Source organism: Myotis brandtii, unplaced genomic scaffold (assembly GCF_000412655.1).
Source record: "Myotis brandtii unplaced genomic scaffold, ASM41265v1 scaffold466, whole genome shotgun sequence".
NCBI classification, from domain to species: Eukaryota; Metazoa; Chordata; class Mammalia; order Chiroptera; family Vespertilionidae; genus Myotis; species Myotis brandtii.
The window spans coordinates 2,735,583-2,753,982 of record NW_005367809.1 but is presented as its reverse complement, the minus strand read 5'-3'; the positions used below and the strand labels follow the sequence as shown (position 1 = coordinate 2,753,982).

Here is an 18,400-nt window from a genome sequence, read left to right as displayed (position 1 = left end):
CCAGGGATGCTCACAGCAGGGTAATCTAATAGCCTGGCACTGGACACAGCCAGGAGTCCTTGCGAAGGAAGATGGGTAAACAAACTGGAATATTCATGTCAAGAAATACTGTTCAGCAATAGCAAAGAACAAAATATTGATAAATGTAACATAAATAAATCTCAAAACACGCCGAGTGGCAGCATCCTTATACAAATGGAATTTATGTTCCCGTGTGTAAGAAGGCCTACAACCACTGAACCATCTGTGGTGGGATCTAATCAGATGATCTTTCGGGGATGTGGCAGAGGGGGCTGATTGGAAGAATATGGGAGGGCTCTCTGAGGTGGTGGCAGGTTATATATTTTGCTAAGAGTTTGGGTTACCCAGCTGTGTCCCTTGTCAAAAATCAGCAAGTATTCACTGAGGTGTTTTTTTCATGTATGTAGATTTTATCTTAGTAAGACTATTAAAAATTATGAATTTGAGTTGAAAGATATTTATACTGAAGTACTTAACAGAAATTGATCTGAAATCTTCAGTTTACTTGAAATACATCAAGAAATAAGATGGACTGTGGCTTAATGGGTAGATATATGATAGAGTAAATTGAATAAAACAATGTTAAAGTAGTAAGAGCCCACTTAATAGTGGATGTACATGTGATCACTGTAATATTCTTAACTTCACTGTATATCTGAAAATGTACATAATAGAATGTTGGGAAAAAACATGCTTCACTCTTTCTCTCTTTATCTATGTAGATGATTAAAAAGAAAGGAATCAATTCACCAAGAGGACTTAGGAAACCTAAAGAAATGCCACTAAGAAAAGGGCTTCAAAATGCATGACATATAAACCAACAGAACTACAATGGGAGATAAAGAAATCCATAGTTACAGTCAGACATTTAATATCCTCCTCTCAACTGATAGTATAAGTACATTCAAAAATCAGTCAAGTAAAATAAAACTTGAACAGTATTATCAACCAACTTGACCAAATTGATATCATAGAATTTTTCAGCACACAATGGGAAATGCACATTCTTTTCATTTACACACAGAACATTTACATAAGAGGGACCATTCCTGGGCATGAAACCACATTTGCCAAAAAATATTTGGGCAGGAATGTTCATAGCAGCTTTCTTTTTTAAATTTTATTTATTTATTTTTAATTTATTGTCTAAAGTTTTACATATGTCTCCTTTTTCCCCACTTGACCCCATCCCCCCAAGTCATTCCCACCCTGGGCAAGCCCCCACCGTCCCAGTGTCTGTGTCAATTGGTTATGCTAATATGCATGCATATAAGTCCTTGGTTGCTCTCTAACCCCCCCCCCCCCACCTTCCCTGCCATTTGTCTCTGGATCTATTTTTGTTCATCAAATTATGTTGAACATTATATCCCACATATGAGTGAGATCATGTGATATTTATCTTTCTCTGACTGGCTTATTTCACTTAGCATAATGCTCTCCAGTTCCATCCATGCTGTTGCAAATGGTAAAAGTTCCTTCTTTTTTTTATAGAGGCATAGTATCCCATTGTGTAGATGTACCACAGGTTTTTAATCCACTCATCTGCTGATGGGCACTTAGGTTGTTTCCAAATCTTAGCTATGGTGAATTGTGCTGCTATGAACATAGGGATGCATATATCCTTTCTGACTGGTGTTTCTGGTTTCTTGGGATATATTCCTAGAAGTAGGATCACTGGGTCAAATGGGAGTTCCATTTTTAATTTTTGAGGAAACTCCATACTGTTCTCCACAGTGGCTGCACCAGTCTGCATTCCTACCAGCAGTGCACGAGTGTTCCTTCTTCTCTGCATCCTCGCCAGCACTTGTCGTTTGTTGATTTGTTGATGATAGCCATTCTGACAGGTGTGAGATGGTATGTTATTGTTGTTTTGATTTGCAGCTCTCAGATGATTAGTGACTTTGAGCATGTTTTCATGTTTCTCGGCCTTCTGTATGCCCTCTTTCGAAAAGTGTCTATTTAGGTCCTTTGCTCATTTTTTGATTGGATTGTTTATCTTCCTTTTGTTAAGTTGTATGAGTTCCCTGTAAATGTTGGAGATTAAACTCTTATTGGTGATAACATTGGCAAATATGTTCTCCCATGCAGTGGGCTTTCTTGTTGTTTTGTTGATGGTTTCTTTTGCTGTGCATAGCAGCTTTATTTATAATAGCAATAACCCTCATGTCCATCAATAGATCAATGGAAAAACAAATTGTGGTATATTCATACAATAGAATATTATACAACATGGATGAATACAAAATAAGTACAGAGTGAAAAGCTAGATCCAAACATGTACATGCTTGATCATTTCTAGAAAATGCAAACTAGTCCACAGTGCAGAAGCAGGGTCGGAGCTTGGTGGACGGTAACCGATGATGAGGCCTCCAGGGAGGCGCATTGCAGTGGGAAATCGGGGCGGTCAGGTTATTCTTACAAACAGTTATCTAATAAGGACACGCACCGACACCAGAAGGCCAAAGAGTTGTCGGAAAACAATTACGATACCTCTCGGGGCATCTGCCAGCATCTGTCCCAACTGAGGGAACTGGAGAGACGCGTGGATGTCGAGTGAAATCCTCATCTGTGACCCCAAGAACCAGGGAGAGCGGCGGCGAGGTGGTTCCACTCACCTCCCTGCATGCAGGGAAGGGGGTCTCCTGGGCAGGATTTCCTTCCGGCCACGCAGTAAAGTTAGAATAACTGAGAAGAAATGACAGCTGCTCCAGTCTGAAGCACAGGCCCACTGCCCACCTGTTACCTGTCTGAGGAGTTTCTCTAAACAAGAAATGTGATAGCAACTGAGCTGTTTCGTTGGGTTCAGACATGATTAAACTACACAAGAATTAACGTTGCCTGTCGTGCAAGGTGTGTACGTGTGCCAGCTGTACGTGTGTAAGCAGTAACGGTGTGGGGGGTGTATTAATCACTGCCTCCTTTCCTCCTTTTTCTATTAAACACCCACATGGCATCTTTGAACAAATAATTATTTGGCTAAAAATTGTTTAAACTATTGGATGTGCTGATCCCATTTTTCACTTCCAAACTCATGGTTTTCTACACGCTCTTCAAAGGCCACAGCTGGGACCCACGGGCTGGGATGCTTCCCGCGTGTATGCTCCTCTCAACGGATAGGAGAGACGGTTGCAGGAGGGACACACCGTCAGGCTCATTCTCCAACAGCCAAGTGCAGAGGGAAGGTCAGATGTCTAACTGCTGGAGATTGGACGATTTTCAGAGGCCGCACTTCTGGAGCATGTATTCTTCCATCCAAAGGGCAGGAAGTGGCAGATCTTGAAGCAGCAGCTCCTTAAAGATGTATTTTTCAAAAGCTCCGTCTCCTCTTTCATGATGCTGGGCCTAGAAACCAGCTTTCTCTTCCCCAACATCACGGCTTGAGGCGCGAGGGGAATCGATGATACAAGAGTCTTCAAAGAGCGGCAGCATCTGCTCTGATATCTGGAGCCCCCGAGCCAGGTGTGAGCCCTGAGGCTCCGTCTCTCTAGCCCCGGCTCACCCACTTGGTAAGCAGTGGGCTGGGAGGGAAGCCCCGTCAGCCGGGCCCCGAAGCCACGGTGCTGAGTTCCACGCCAGTCAATCCGATCCCGAGTCCCGCTTTCATTGTTTTATTCCAACAAGTCAACCGTCAGACCAACTTCCGCCGGCAGCTCTTCCTTCCCGTGTTCAGACTGTACCTCTCTGTGGCCCTGCATGCCCTAAGCAGACGTCAATCAAAATATTGAACCCATTAAGTTCTGAAATGGATCCTCTTTGGACAGTAAGCCCCGCCCAGGCCACAACCATAACCACTTGTCGCCAAGCCCTGAGCAGTGTGTCAGCAACGTAGGAGCTGCTCAGCAAATGCCCGGTAAATTATAACTGAACTTAGAAAACTGGTTCCATCAAGACTTTCCAAGCGGTGCCCCATGGGACTCTAGGAAGTCTTTGGAGCTCACGGGATACAAGGGCTGGGATTGTTGGGAGAGGTGCTCACCATCACCAGCATCACGTCAACCCCTGCTTCAGGGGAGGGCCTCTCCTATCAGCCTTTTTCTATTAAACTTCCACATGGCATCTTTGAACAGATAATTATTTGGCTAGAAATTTTTTAAACTATTGGGTGAGCTGATCCCATTTTTCACTTCCAAATTCATATAATTTTCTACACTCTCTTCCAAGGCCACAGCTGGGATCCAATGATGGAATGCATCCCACGCGTGCATGTAACGAGCTGCTGGGAAATCAGCGCTGGTGGGTGTGATGCCCTTCACTGTGTAACGTATCCCAGAATCTCCTGGGAGAAAACCGTGCAGTAACCCGACATTCAGCCTCGGAGGGTCTGAAGCAGAGCATTCACCTGACTCATCACTTCAAAACCACCCAGGCAAATGCTTAGAGACGCTATTCGCGTACTGCCTTCCTCCTTTACCTCACACACGTGTGCGTCAATGTTCCTCAGACATCGCTAGGGACCTGCTTGGTGTCAGGTGTCACAGGAAGTCAGGAAATTACTCTGCAACCCGCGGGCAGGGGTTGTTATGAAGCCTCCCTTGCAGGACAGGAGAGCAAAGCAGGACAAAGTTTAAGGACCTGCCTGACACTCAAAACGAGAGGGCGAGAATGTGAATTATAACCAAAGCTTGACATATTCCAGGAGCCCATCAATTTCATATTCTAATTCATATATTAGCAAGGTGATTAGGATCAATGTTATACTCTCCTTTTACACTAGAAAAATTTAGCATGGAAAAGATCTTTTATTATTGATATCTTCTTACTGGTGTAAAATTTACAATCCACAATGTTTAAAAAATATATTATCTCATTTTATATACATACTAGAGGCCCGATGCTCCTGCCCCACCCCCAACCATCTAATTCATATATTAGCAAGGTGATTAGGATCAATGTTATACTCTCCTTTTACACTAGAAAAATTTAGCATGGAAAAGATCTTTTATTATTGATATCTTCTTACTGGTGTAAAATTTACAATCCACAATGTTTAAAAAATATATTATCTCATTTTATATACATACTAGAGGCCCGATGCTCCTGCCCCATTCCCAACCACTTGGCGCCTACATATGCAAATTAACCTGCCATCTTTGTTGGGTTGGTTTGCATACTCACTCCTGATTGGCTGGTGGGCGTCACGGGGTATGGTCAATTTGCATCTTCCTCTTTTATTAGTGTAGATATGTAAAGGCTAGTTTGATAATGATTTCCCACCTGGTTTGGATGATCTATGTATGATCACATGATTTAGTAATTATTTTGAAAACTGTTTTTTAAAGCATTAATAGTCTTCATTTACTAGCATATTAAACTTGAGAAGTTATTCGGCAATTCTGGATCCAGGGTGATCTGACTGGTTTGTCTTTAATATGTGAATTTAAGTAAAACTTTCAGTCATGAAATGACTAGCTGCAATTATAATGTTTCAGTCAGTTCTATGGGGGAACTCCAAAAAAAAGACAAATTAAAAAGTCAGCCAAATTGTTTTGTTTCATTGGCAATATGCCATCTTAACAGGAGATACACATACATACATACATACACACACACACACACACACACACACACCCTTAGACAAAATAATCTTTTGAGCATATCCAAGTAATACCTGTCACTGAGTACTATTTTTATTAGTCAGATTTTTATCTGTATGTGAATTATGGCTATTGGGTTATGAAGCATGTTGCAGCTGATGCCAACCTGGATGTATTCCCAGTTGCCTTAGACTGGAAAATGTACCGTTAGCTATTGCACCAGCTCTTGAGCCATCCTGAATATTTTGTGTCTGTCACATAGGGCAAACCAACTTGAAAAGATAAACTTTCTTGTATGATTTCTGATTATTTTTCCATTAAAAGGCAAGAAAACAATCTCCAGCGTTTTTCCTGTGATATTTCATCAAATCTAAAGCAGGGCAAACTGCCAAAAAAGAATGTGGGGTAAGAGGAAAGTCAACAAGCAGTGATGAAAGATACACAGTAGTTGTTTCTATGCAAAAACAGAGACAGAAGGGAGAGAGAAACGTATCTTGATGTAATCTCTCTCTGCCACTCAGATGACATGCGTAGTGTCAAAAGCAGGGTGTGAAAAGTAGAGAGCCTGTAGCGCTGCTGACTCAAGAGACTCGGGCACTGCGTCTCTGAGGGTTTCCTTTCTAACCGATGCTCCGGAAGTGCTCATGGAGAAGCGGGATTCTCAACCATCTTCTATGCTTGCTTTGAAGAAGCAAAAACATCTCACTTACTCTTAGAGACTCAGATACACAATTTAGGAGGTCGCCTCCCTCCCCGCTTAGTTGAAAGTCAGTCTTTCCTATGAATCCCCACCCATAAATCAAAAAGGTTTACTGTCAGTGACTTCCCTTATGAAACCAATAGATGCGCATTCCTTTTCAACACACAATGCACATTCCTTTTTAACATGACAAAGGCAGGGTGTTGATCGTGATTTTTCGAACTGTACACCTGACTTTTCCCTGATAGAGAGTCCAGCAAGCATTAATGTAAAGGTGTGGGCGGGATCGTCTTTGCTGTCAAACAACTGCCTGACACACACAGGGGGCATTTCTGGAAATGCTTAATTCCCACATTACTTTGTAGTGCGTTAGTATTTTTGTAAATGGTGCAGTGAATATGACTTATTGGTGCAGTGTACCTATATTACTTGACTCTTGATAAACTCATTATTTTGGAGGAAATAAAGTTTCATCTATGAATGATATCATTTCCCAAGTATCTACTGGGCATCTGTAGTAACTGCTGTTGGGAGAAGCATAAGGAAAATTAACCTCTCATCTGAGATATCCCATGTTTAACTGATAATACTGCATAGTCCATGCCCTATTAATATGCTTGCAACATGCTAGAGGAATGCAGATGTCATGTTTTAGATTATAGATATAGATATGCTTGAAGCATGAACTATGTAATTGAGACAACTGAATAGAATGACTGGAGAATAAAAAAAAACTTGGTATTGCCCTGTGAAAAGTTGTTGGGAAAAGTTATAAAAGAGTCTATGAATTTTACACCAAAATATATAACACTCAATAGGCAAATGCAGGCATGTGTGAAAAGTAGCATTAAAATAAAACCTTATTCCTCTCACGATGCTGACAGCGCGAAAATAGATGCTTATGTTCAACCTGAATCCATAGAGACATGCCCAGTGTTCTCTGTAACCATTCTTGACTTTTCTATGAACAAGTCTCTAATCCACTCTGGACTCCAGACATTTTATCAGGGGAGTGAAACTAGATGATATTTCCTTAGTGTTCATTTCTGGTTCACATAGTGTTCTGCAGTTCCATAAAGGCACCCGAATTCCACCTCTTCGTATGCCAGGAATCTTGAAACTATGAGTAATGAAGTCATCTAAACAGTATCCACACTCCCTGAACCTGGCCAAGTTTAATCTGAAGTGTTAACTCAAACTCTTATAAGTTCTCCTTTCATTTTTTAAACTAACTTAAGTCTATAGGTATGATTAAAAGTTCTTTGTTTTTATTTTGGTCTGAGAATCGTGCTGTTTGCTAGTACTCCAACTTGCAATATGCTACAGGCACACATGGACTGGATAAATATTTCCTTGAGTGCTAGTCTGAAAATGTTGATTGTCCCATTGACCAGTTTTCTTTCTTTGTCAGTGAATTAGGATCTGCCTCCTCTTTTCTAAATATCTATGGAAATAAAGTATAAATGGAGAGAAAGATCTTTTTGAAATGGTCCTGGTTAAATAATACAACAGTAGAACGTAGTTTAGGAAATGTTTTTCTCATATATAACCAAACATTACAGAATGTCAGAATAGGAAATGATACTTACAAAACAACACAAATACAGACGTCGCTGTGCACATATCTACGCATTTTTGTTTTCTCTATTCTACACCTGCTACCATGAGGGGCTCATTCCTAGCACTTGGTACATGTCCAAGCTCATTGAATGCTTGCTGAGCAAGGAATGATCTTTCTCTCTTATTGTGCAGATATGGCCATCGAAGTAAGGAGATGACATCCCTTGCTCACCTATGGCAAATCCAAAATTAGAATCTGGCCCATAGTGCAGTTGTACTTTTTACACAGATATTAGAGGTTTTACACTGGTTCCATATACAATAGAGAAGAATTTAAATATGTGAGGATTTCTAGTTAGAGACTGATGACTTTTCAAAGCCATTAAGCCAAATGGAAATGTGACCGAGAACCCCTTGCAGTGCCTTTGGGAGGATGGCGAAGTGGTCAGGGGCGAGATGAACTGAATGACTGGACAGCTCTCGGGAAGCGCCGCCTCCGCACTGTATGTTCTATGCGGATGCAGCCTGTGTGTTTCAGTCCAGAGTCCTCGGTTTTAGCAGGGGCTCTAAAACCCAGCAGTATTCTAGAATTCTGTGTGACCCGGGGAGTCTTTCTAGAACCTTAGAAATTAGAAAAGGCTTAAAGGTTAATCTTACTTAACATCTCACCTAGCGCATGAGTCCTCCCTACAGTAGCTCCACAGAGCAGGGGACGGGGCTGAACTCCTGCTGGGAACAGTCTTACTGTCCACAGGCAGCTTGAAGTAAGGAGAAGAACTCAGGCTCTGAAAGGAAATGTTGGGAGAGACTAAAAGTAAAGCTCTCCCGTGTGCCAGGCGTACAAAGTTCTCTTCGTACCCACAGATGCTCTATCAATACAATGGGGTAAAATCCACACCTGAGATGTATTGGTTTCCTTGAGCTGCCATTACAAAGGACCACAAACGGAGCGGCCCACAAGAACACACATGTGTTCCCTCACAGTTCTGAAGCCCAGAAATCCCAAACCCAGGTGTCAGCAGGACCCTGCCCTCTCTGAGATCCAGGGGAGTCTGCCCTGGCCTCTCCCCAACTTCCGGTGGTTGCAGACAATCCTTGGCCTTACAATTACATGCCATTCCCGTCTCTGCCTCCACCAACACACGGCGTTATCCCTGTCTGTCTCCGTATTCAGGTTCCCCTTTTCTTGTAAAGATACCAGCCACAGTGGGTTTAGGGCTCACTCTAACCCAGCATGATAACCTTAATGTGATTACATCTGCAAAGACCCCATTTCCAAATGTTTCATTCAAAGGGGACATGAATTCGGGGAAGGACACTGTTCAATTCAGTAGAGTTGTTGTGACAATTAAGAAAAATATTGTGCAAACTATAAAGTACAAGTTGAATCCATTTCTTAAATTTCCAATTGTTAGATTATTTTTGTTCTTATGTATATCTATGAAAACAAATTATTCATCTGAGAAAGAATTACTTTTAGACATAGTAAACAACAACAAAAAAAAACAATTAGAGGAGAAATGAGATTATTTCTATCCCAAAATAATAGTTATAAAAGAAAGCAAGAGTTTTTGTATCTAGTATGACATTTGATTATATAAAAGTAACCATCTTAAAAAAATCTTTAGTCATGAGATATATTAAGGCAGGAATTACAGCATATCAGACATCATATTTAATTTTCCATTAGCTTATGTTGATGATTAAATTAATTTGATATGAGGGTTATTGTGCCCTTGAGCCAAGGCTTAACAGTCCACTTACAGTTTTTTAATTGAAACTTCTGAGGATTGAGGATTCTACCACATTGTAATAGCGGAAATAGATTTAGTTCAATGACTATCCACATAACAAATATTTAAAAGAAGAACGTATGGCATGAGTCATCTTTTATTATCCTTAATAAAAGGTTGGGTTATATAATGAAACTGGGACGTTTCACTCATGTTTAAATTGTGAACAATGTAAGTATTAGCATTTAAATCAGCATTAACAGAACAACTGAGTTGGGTGAAAGAGTTTCTTCATCGGAACCTGTACCAAATCAATCAATGTCACTGATGTGCTGCTCTTGGACTCCCAATAGCATATAATTTTCACTGAGGGGCACTCTGTAAAATACACTTCAAATACTACAATCAGTCCTAGGAAATACAACTCAAATACTACCATCAGTCCTAGGAGATACACCTCAAATACTATGATCCGTCCTAGGCGATACACCTCAAATAATACCATCAATCCTAGGAGACACACCTCAAATATTACCATCAGTCCTGGGAGATACAACTCAATACTATGATCAGTCCCAGAAACACACCTCAAATACTATGATCAGTCCTAGGAGAGAACAAAAATGGGACTTTTTTTGTAAAAGGCCTACATTTTCATCAAGAGCTATGATATTTATATATTGAATACTTAAAGACACAATGGCCTATTTCTGATATAAATAGCCTATTGGAAAATGAGATATTTGAAAATATCTATAGGAGAGTGAGGAAGATATCTAAAAAATTTTAAATCTTCAAAAATGTTTATCCTCTAAGATAAAATATACATATATCCACCCTCTTAGGGTTCCCAAACCCTCTCTAGAGTAGGATTGGTTGTAAGTCCTGTAAAAGGACACGAATACCAACAGATACATATTGTATTACCTACCTCATCATTGTCCCAGCCTCACGTTCTCATTGCTGTCTCCTGAAGCGACTCCATTCACTTCCTACTTGTTCTCCGGGCCATAGTTTTGGCCTTCATTAACCCCCTCCTCCAGGTTCCGGTGGAACCTTCCTATAACCTAGCTTTGCTCCTGCCATGCCTCTGAGGGACAACCTGTATGGACTGTCCCTGCGGTGACATCGTCATCCTCTCCTTCCGAGTCACCTGACATGTGACCCGGCCAGTGTCTCCAGTTGTATTTCCCAGCCCTTCCCCTCAACATCCCGCGCCTGGGACAACCCAGCTTCTTCACTGTCTGGAGCCAGTGGACACTGTCCAATCTCTCTGCCTCTGCTCAGATTATTCTACTCGAGCTGGCCTTTCCCCACCCAAATCTTCACAGACCTGCTCAACTGCCCTTTCCTCCTGCGGCTTCTCAGATTCACCTCCTTCCTCACAATTCACTCCCAGTTACAAGACATTCCTGCTAGAGCAGTGGTTCTCAACCTGTGGGTCGCGACCCCTTTGGGGGTCGAATGACCCTTTCACAGGGGTTGCCTAAGACCATCGGAAAACACATATTGAATATATAATTACATATTGTTTTTGTGATTAATCACTATGCTTTAATTATGTTCAATTTGTAACAATGAAAATAGATCCTGCATATCAGATATTTACATTATGATTCATAACAGTAGCAAAATTACAGTTATGAAGTAGCAACGAAAATAATTTTATAGTTGGGAGTCACCACAACATGAGGAACTATATTAAAGGGTCGCGGCATTAGGAAGGTTGAGAACCACTGTGCTAGAGTGTCTAGCGCATCCTGGTTTATCTTCAGCTTGATTGCTTCTTTTTCTCACTTCCTGATCGTACCTGTACAGTCCGTGAGAGGGGGATCATGTTCCCATCAGGTGTGAATCATCCCCAGCAGCAAGCATAGCAACCTGAGTGGATTCAGTCACATGCGCTTTCCATGTGAAGTTTTCTGAAAATTCCACGTGAGGTTATCAGCTCAGAGAGAAAACTAATTTAAGACTCCTTCACAGATGACCAGATGAGGATGGCAGAATTAAAAGGGGAGGAATTTGAAATTGCTACAGATTTACGAGTTCTCAGAAGACAGATGAAGGAAAATTACACATGGTGACTTCCTAACTGAATACTGTTGGACTTCCCTTAAAACCTACACATTCTGTCTTCACTGAATAATCACAACCCATATTTCTTTATCTTCTTTATATTCAGGGTGTTCTTTGGCAGAGGTTGGTATAAACCTAAAATACAAGAGGAGGTGATATCTGGAGAGTTTTAGAATTTTTAAGTGTATTTGATTGATGGTGTCACAAACTGATTTCCGGGGGTGGGGGTGGGGGGAGATAAAAGAAACCTGCTTTAGATAGCATCCCAAGAAGATGACATAAAATAAACACATTTAACCAGTCTTTCTCCTGATGCTTATGTGTGAGGTTGAGAGAAGACTCTAAAATAAAGCCAGAGTTACTGAAATGCCTTTAAAGTGTGTGGGGATGTTTGAAGATGGTCCCTATAAAAAAGAGGTTGCATTTCTGCATTTCTTTTCACCGGGCCTTCATTCAAACACTTCTCGTTTTGTTGAGCTCTTTTCAGCAAAGTCTCCTGATAGAAAACACAACATCACGTTCTGCCAGGGCATTTGCTTGGCACTAGAATGCTGGCTGGATGCCTCCCTTTGAGGAATTCACTCTGAGTGAGCATTGCTGAGCGTCTTACTGTGTATTTAGATAAAGCTTTTATTTCATGATTACTTAGTTCCTCTTCTTTATGAAACCCAGGTAGTGTAAATCAGTTCTTTTGACTTGTACGCATTAATTACAGCAGGAGTCAAAAAAGGGTATAATGGAATCCTTCCTTCCATTGAAACGGAGGTCAAGAGTGGCACGTTACCACTCCACAGGGCGTTTAACCACACTCAAAGGAAGAGGCAGCTGTTTGGCAGGTACTAGGCTCTGGGCAATATTTAAACTCTCCTAAACTTTGTTTTGTGTGTGTGTGTTTTTAAAGCTTACTAACAGAAAATATAAAATGAAAAAGCTTTCTTAGATTTCAAACTACTAGATAATATCTTAGTGTCTGCCACTGTTACTCACAAATGATTATTCATAAAAACACACTAATTGCTCTCCTGTGGACTCATACTACTCATTTGTTTTGAGAATTAAAAAATATATTTCTATGCTTTGTCTTGGTATTTAGGCCCCTTGGTTTCCCCCAGCAGACACTGATGTCTGCCTGTTTTCATTTCATATGTGCTTAATCACAGTGCACAGAATTGTGAAATGCAATATTCTCTGTCACCTAGATTTCTCTCCCAGGACCCAAATAGGAAAGAACATCTATGCTCTATGTTTATCAATATCTTCAATGGGAAGCATTTGATAAGATGTTCGTGTGTAATGAAGAGAAGAGAGATAACACTCCATTCGGTATCAAAAGAAAGACCCAAAACACCAAAATGGACTCCCCCACCCCAAGCCTAACAAGCTAAAGCTCAATTAGGTTAAACAGCCTTCTCTTAAGTCTTTAAAAAACACTGCCCAAGTGCAGCAGCTGAGACATACATTAAAAGTCACTCATAGAGACACCAAATGAATAAAAACAATCTAGCGACATTCTGAGGGCTGAGTTTAAATGAGGAAACAGATACGTAAAGTCAAGAATGACCTGACTACAGTAACCCAGTCACTAGCAGCTGCCAGGACATCCGCGGGCGGGCTCCAGCTTCACGTTGGCGAGTTGCCACATGACCACCAACGGGACAAAGACTGGGGAGTTTTATTTTGACTCTAAGCTCAGAAATATGAAGGAACTACAGAAAACAGTCTTCTCCTGAGTCAAAATTGAAGAATAATGCCCAGCACTGAAGAAGTAACAGTCTCCAGCGCTCACACCCCGAATGGGGGCTTGTAGAGCTCTCAGTACCAGTTCACTCAAGAACACACCGTAAGCTGAACACCCCTGCTTCCCTCCCCCAGGTCCTCACCTTTTCCCTGGGCTCACTCCTTGAAAGACCCAACCTGCACGTGCGTCCTGCCTGGGGTTTTCCTGGGAGAACCACCCTGCGGAGACACAGTGAATCCACCACAGGGAGCACGGCGGGCTGCATTTCAGAGTCTATTTTATAATAAAACTGTTTTTTAAAGAACATTTCTCATCGCAGATGTTCCAAATGGTACACGCAGGGAAACTCAGAGCTGGATGTGTTCTCTTGCAGCGTGGAATGAAGTCAAGTTCCCCATCTTGGCCCCTCCAAACACGGGGTAGGGAGGGGGGTTTGGGGGAGGGGGAGCAGAGATGGGACCTGCACAGTGGGGTCCCAACTCTTTTTATGCTCATGTCTTCTCCTTCTTCTTCCCACTCTTCTTGCTCTTCTTCAAACATGGCAAGCCTGTTCCTGCCTCTGAGCTTTCACCCTTGCTGTTCCTCTACCGGGAACAGAGCCTTATCCAGATAGTGGCCTGACTCGTTATCTCACTTCATCCCGGTCTCCATCTGCCTGTGGCCTCAGCGGAAACGCCTCCCACAGCATCTACTAGTAAAGCGTAGCCTCGTCGTTTCTTCCACCAGCTTTACTTTTCTTCAAAGACTGATCTCTATCTGAAAGCACGTTTCACTTATGCCTGCAGGTGGTCTCCCCATGGGAAGGTAAGCTCCAACGGGCAGAGAGCGCGCACTGCTGGACTCCTGGAGCCCTGGGAGTGGGCGAGTCTTAGAAAGTGTGTGTGTGCTCTTGGTCATCCTCCCTCGTCTCACTCTGTCACAGACCCGTGACCGCACACTCAGCCCAGCTGTGCCAAACGCTGCCCTGCAGTGCTGAGCAGGGGCCTTAGTGTCCCATAAGCCTCCACTACTCTCGTCTTCCTGCCTCCTTTGCTTTTCTCCTCACATTTACCTGGAGAAGGTCCAGGCCCTCCCTGGCGCTCAGAGTCAGCACCCTGCCCTCCGTGAACCTGGCCCGGGGCCCACACAGGCGGGTGCTCTGCCCTGGGAATTCTTCGGCCTGTGCCCGCGTGCTCATTTGTCTGGAACGTGTCACACTGTGCTGTAGGGACCCGATCACGTGTCTGCACCAAAGCTCAGAGCTCCCTGAAGGCAGAGCCGCCATCCTTGTTGGCCACTGTGTCTGTGGTCCCTAGAACAGTGTGTCCCCCAAACCTGATCACCCTGTCCTGGTCTGACACACAGGCCCGAGTGACACATTGAGAGGCTGCTGTTTGTCTTCCTGGGAATGTGGTTTGTCCCTTGGGCCTTTGTGGTCCCTAGAACAGTGTGTCCCCCAAACCTGATCAACCCCGTTCTGGTCTGACACACGGGCCCCTGAGTGGCACATTGAGAAGCTGCTGTTTGTCTTTCCTGGGAATGTGGTTTGTCCCTAGGGCATGGAAGGTTGCAGTTGTTTACATTTCTTTTCATTTTTATTTTCATGTTTGAATCTAATTCCCTGTAAATAATATGGTACATTATTCGACAGCCTGAACCACATTTTTAATCTGTGTCACCTCTGGGCTCGTTTACAGCAGGGACCTCACCACCAACCCCAAGGCGCTCAGAGCTTCCGGATCTAGGGCCCATCTAGCTCGCTCGCTGTCCCCAGTGTGACCCTTGGTAAATGTGAGTCTGACCAGGACACACACGCTTAGTACTGGCTGTCTGCTTCCTTCCACTCATGGCCTTTGCCAGGGCGCTTCCCTTTTCTGAAAGGCCCTTCCTTCCCCTGCCCCTTCTCAGGGCACACACCTACTCATTTGCCCACCTTAGGAAGCCCGACGCCCCGTGGCCCCGTGGCTGTTAGAGGCGTTTCCAGCACCGTCCTCCGCTCCTTCCAGCACCTTTCACTTTGATCATATAATTGATTACTGTCTGTTTCTCCGCCAGAGAATGAGCTCCAAGAGGAAACAGGCTGTAGGTTTTGCTCATCTACGATGATGGGGGCACAGTAGTGGTCAATAAAAACTCTTAGAGTAAGTGAATGAATGCAGGCTCAAGAGTTTTCGACATAAAAATAAAAGGGGTGCTAGGGAAAACACACTTCCCAGGGGTCGCCAGAGGGTTTGGTTTCTACATTCTCACAGAGTTAAAGAAGGAAAAGCTCTGTGAACCTGGCCGTTTTCGGAAGGCCAGCCTCGGCTGTAAGTCTAACGGAGAAAACTTTATGCCCACAAACCCCCAGGGATGAAGGGCCGGCCCAGGGAACCTGAAGAAGAGGCTGTCACTGAAGCATTTAAACCTTGTCTAAAAGGTCTTCCCATTCAGGTCTGCTTGTAGGAATTCTGCTTTGCATCCTTCATTGCTGATAACTCAATTGTTTCTCAACTCCAAAGAACATGATTTTACTTTTTTGATCCAGGTGTTGAGTGAACGGAATAAAGAGATTAATTAAACTGAGATAGCCAAGGCCAAGTTTGCTCTCTGCTCAGTGTATCCCTTCCATCTTAAATCTTCTTAAACCACAGGCAATTAATTTGAAAGCCTGAGGGCACTTCCATGGAAAGGATAATGGGGTGAGACTTTAAATGACAAAAGTTCTTAATCTGAATTCTCCCTGCTTTATTGGGTTATGTTAACACCTTATTGATTAATCTTCTAATGATTAAAGCTGTTTCTGTTCACAGATATCAGATTGACTGATTCTAGTCTAGTTTGGGTCATTTAAAATCCTCAGTCACCACACAATTGATTAAGTTCACTGTATTATCATCTAACCTTTAAAACTGGAGCAAGTTCCAGATTGGTCATTGCTTAATCCAATGGCAATAATAGACATATATGAGAGAGAGAGAGGCAGAGAGGGGGAAGGAAGGAAGGAAGGAAGGAAGGAAGGAAGGAAATTAAGGACAAGAAGATAGGAGAGAAAGGGGAATGGGAAGGAGGAAGACAGAAAAAGACAAAATGAAAATTCACCAAAATGTTAACAATAGCTAACTGTATAATAAAATTATAGCTTTCTTTCATCTTCATACTTTTTCCCTGTAATTTTCAAAGTAGACTGTATGCTTTTATAATCAAAAGACATCAAAATTTTAAAGGTTAGAATATATACTCTATGGCAGTGACGGTGAACCGTTTGAGCTTGGCGTGTCAGCATTTTGAAAAAACCCTAACTTAACTCTGGTGCCGTGTCACATATAGAAATTTTTTGATATTTTCAACCATAGTAAAACAAAGACTTATATTTTTGATATTGAAGGGAAGGGGAGGGGAGGGGAGGGGGAAAGTGAGGAAAGTGAAGAGAGAAAGAGAGAAAAGGAAGGAAGGAAGGAAGGAAGGAAGGAAGGAAGGAAGGAAGGAAGGAAGGAAGGAAGGAAGGAAGGAAGGAAATTAAGGACAAGAAGATAGGAGAGAAAGGGGAATGGGAAGGAGGAAGACAGAAAAAGACAAAATGAAAATTCACCAAAATGTTAACAATAGCTAACTGTATAATAAAATTATAGATTTCTTTCATCTTCATACTTTTTTTTCTGTAATTTTCAAAGTAGACTGTATGCTTTTATAATCAAAAGACATCAACATTTTAAAGGTTAGAATATATACTCTATGGCCTTCAAATAAAGAAAATGATCTTTAGAAATTTCTCATAGTTTGGGGAGGTGGGTTGTAAAGAACTGGAGAGGAAGAAAGTATTACCACCCACCTCTTCTGCCACGTGTTCTCTCTCTCCCTCCCCTCTCCCTCTCACACACGCACTGGCTCGCTCGATCACTCACTCAGCGATGCTGCTCTAGGCTCAGGGCCTTGACCTCTACAAGCCTTGCTGTCCTGTAGTCAGGAACTGAAGCTCCAACCCTGTGTTCTCAGCTGCGGGTAACCTAGAGCTGAGGCTTCATTCCAAACAAGCAAAGATGTTCTCTCCATGTTTGACTCCAAAGGGTACCAGGCAACCAATGCGCCGTGAGGCCAGCACTGATTGTGAATGAAGGAAAGGATGAGAGGGGAGGCAGAGTGACTCATGCAGGAGGCCTCCCCCAGCGAGTCTCCACCTCTGGACGATGAAAGATACAAGGACCTCGGACCAGCGGAGTCAGTGTACAGAGGTAGCCTGACACGGGGGGTTACGCAGAGAAGCCTTCCGCTCAGCCTCTCCCTGGAGCCACAGACCCTTTGGGGGCTCCACGATAAAGAGGAACAACAGAGGTGAGCCTGAGGATGTTCTGCAGGACGGGCTGCAAGGCGTGCAGGGCGCAGAGCGAAATGAAAACTCGGGCTTCCTCTGCACGAAGGGAGAACCAAGGGCCATTGAAGGGGCTAAAGCCAACTCTCTCCCTCCCGCCTCGTCTGTCTCCTGACCCCTTGTGCTAGTTATAAATTTGCTGCTGAAAGTCATTCTAAGTAAAGAAAAAATTAAGTTGTTCATTATTTGCATGGATTTTACCATTCCTGTTTGCACTGTACATGCCTGTTTTAAATGCAAATGTGATCGCATTTATCTCAATTGCAGAATCCACAACATCAGACAATTCACATTTGCAGCATGTACGTGCTTATCTCTGTTGTCCTAGCAGAGCAGTAGGAATACTGTACAAACGAACTCAATCTTTTTATTTCATTACCTGATATGCACACAGCCCGCCAGCACCCCCCACTCGGAGCTCCCTGGGGGGTAAAGGGGCAAAACGGGGAGGGTCTGCACGCTCCCTGTTGCCCTTTCCCTCCAGGGCCTCCTTTCAGCGCGGGTGGCTAACACAGGGAAGTAACACGCGCAGGAAGGACCTGGCATGAGTCCTCGGTCACTGGACAGAAAACCACTGCTTCACCTCTCACGCAGGGCACTTCTCGCACTGGCGTCCCCATGCCAATAATTCTCCAATACCAGCTGAGGTCCTGGAACGGAACTCAATGCTGATACTGTCTATCAGAGAACGTACAGGTCAGGGTTCAGTCT

General features: G+C 43.0%; 1 long non-coding RNA gene across 1 annotated transcript; it reads left to right on the top strand.

Annotated features, from left to right (window-relative positions):
- The first annotated feature begins 384 nt into the window (after positions 1–384).
- LOC106727691 lies at positions 385–16,660 on the top strand. The gene is made up of 3 exons (XR_001363929.1): positions 385–395; positions 1,296–1,301; positions 16,553–16,660. It is a non-coding gene; the product is annotated as an uncharacterized LOC106727691 (long non-coding RNA).
- The last annotated feature ends 1,740 nt before the right edge of the window (positions 16,661–18,400 follow it).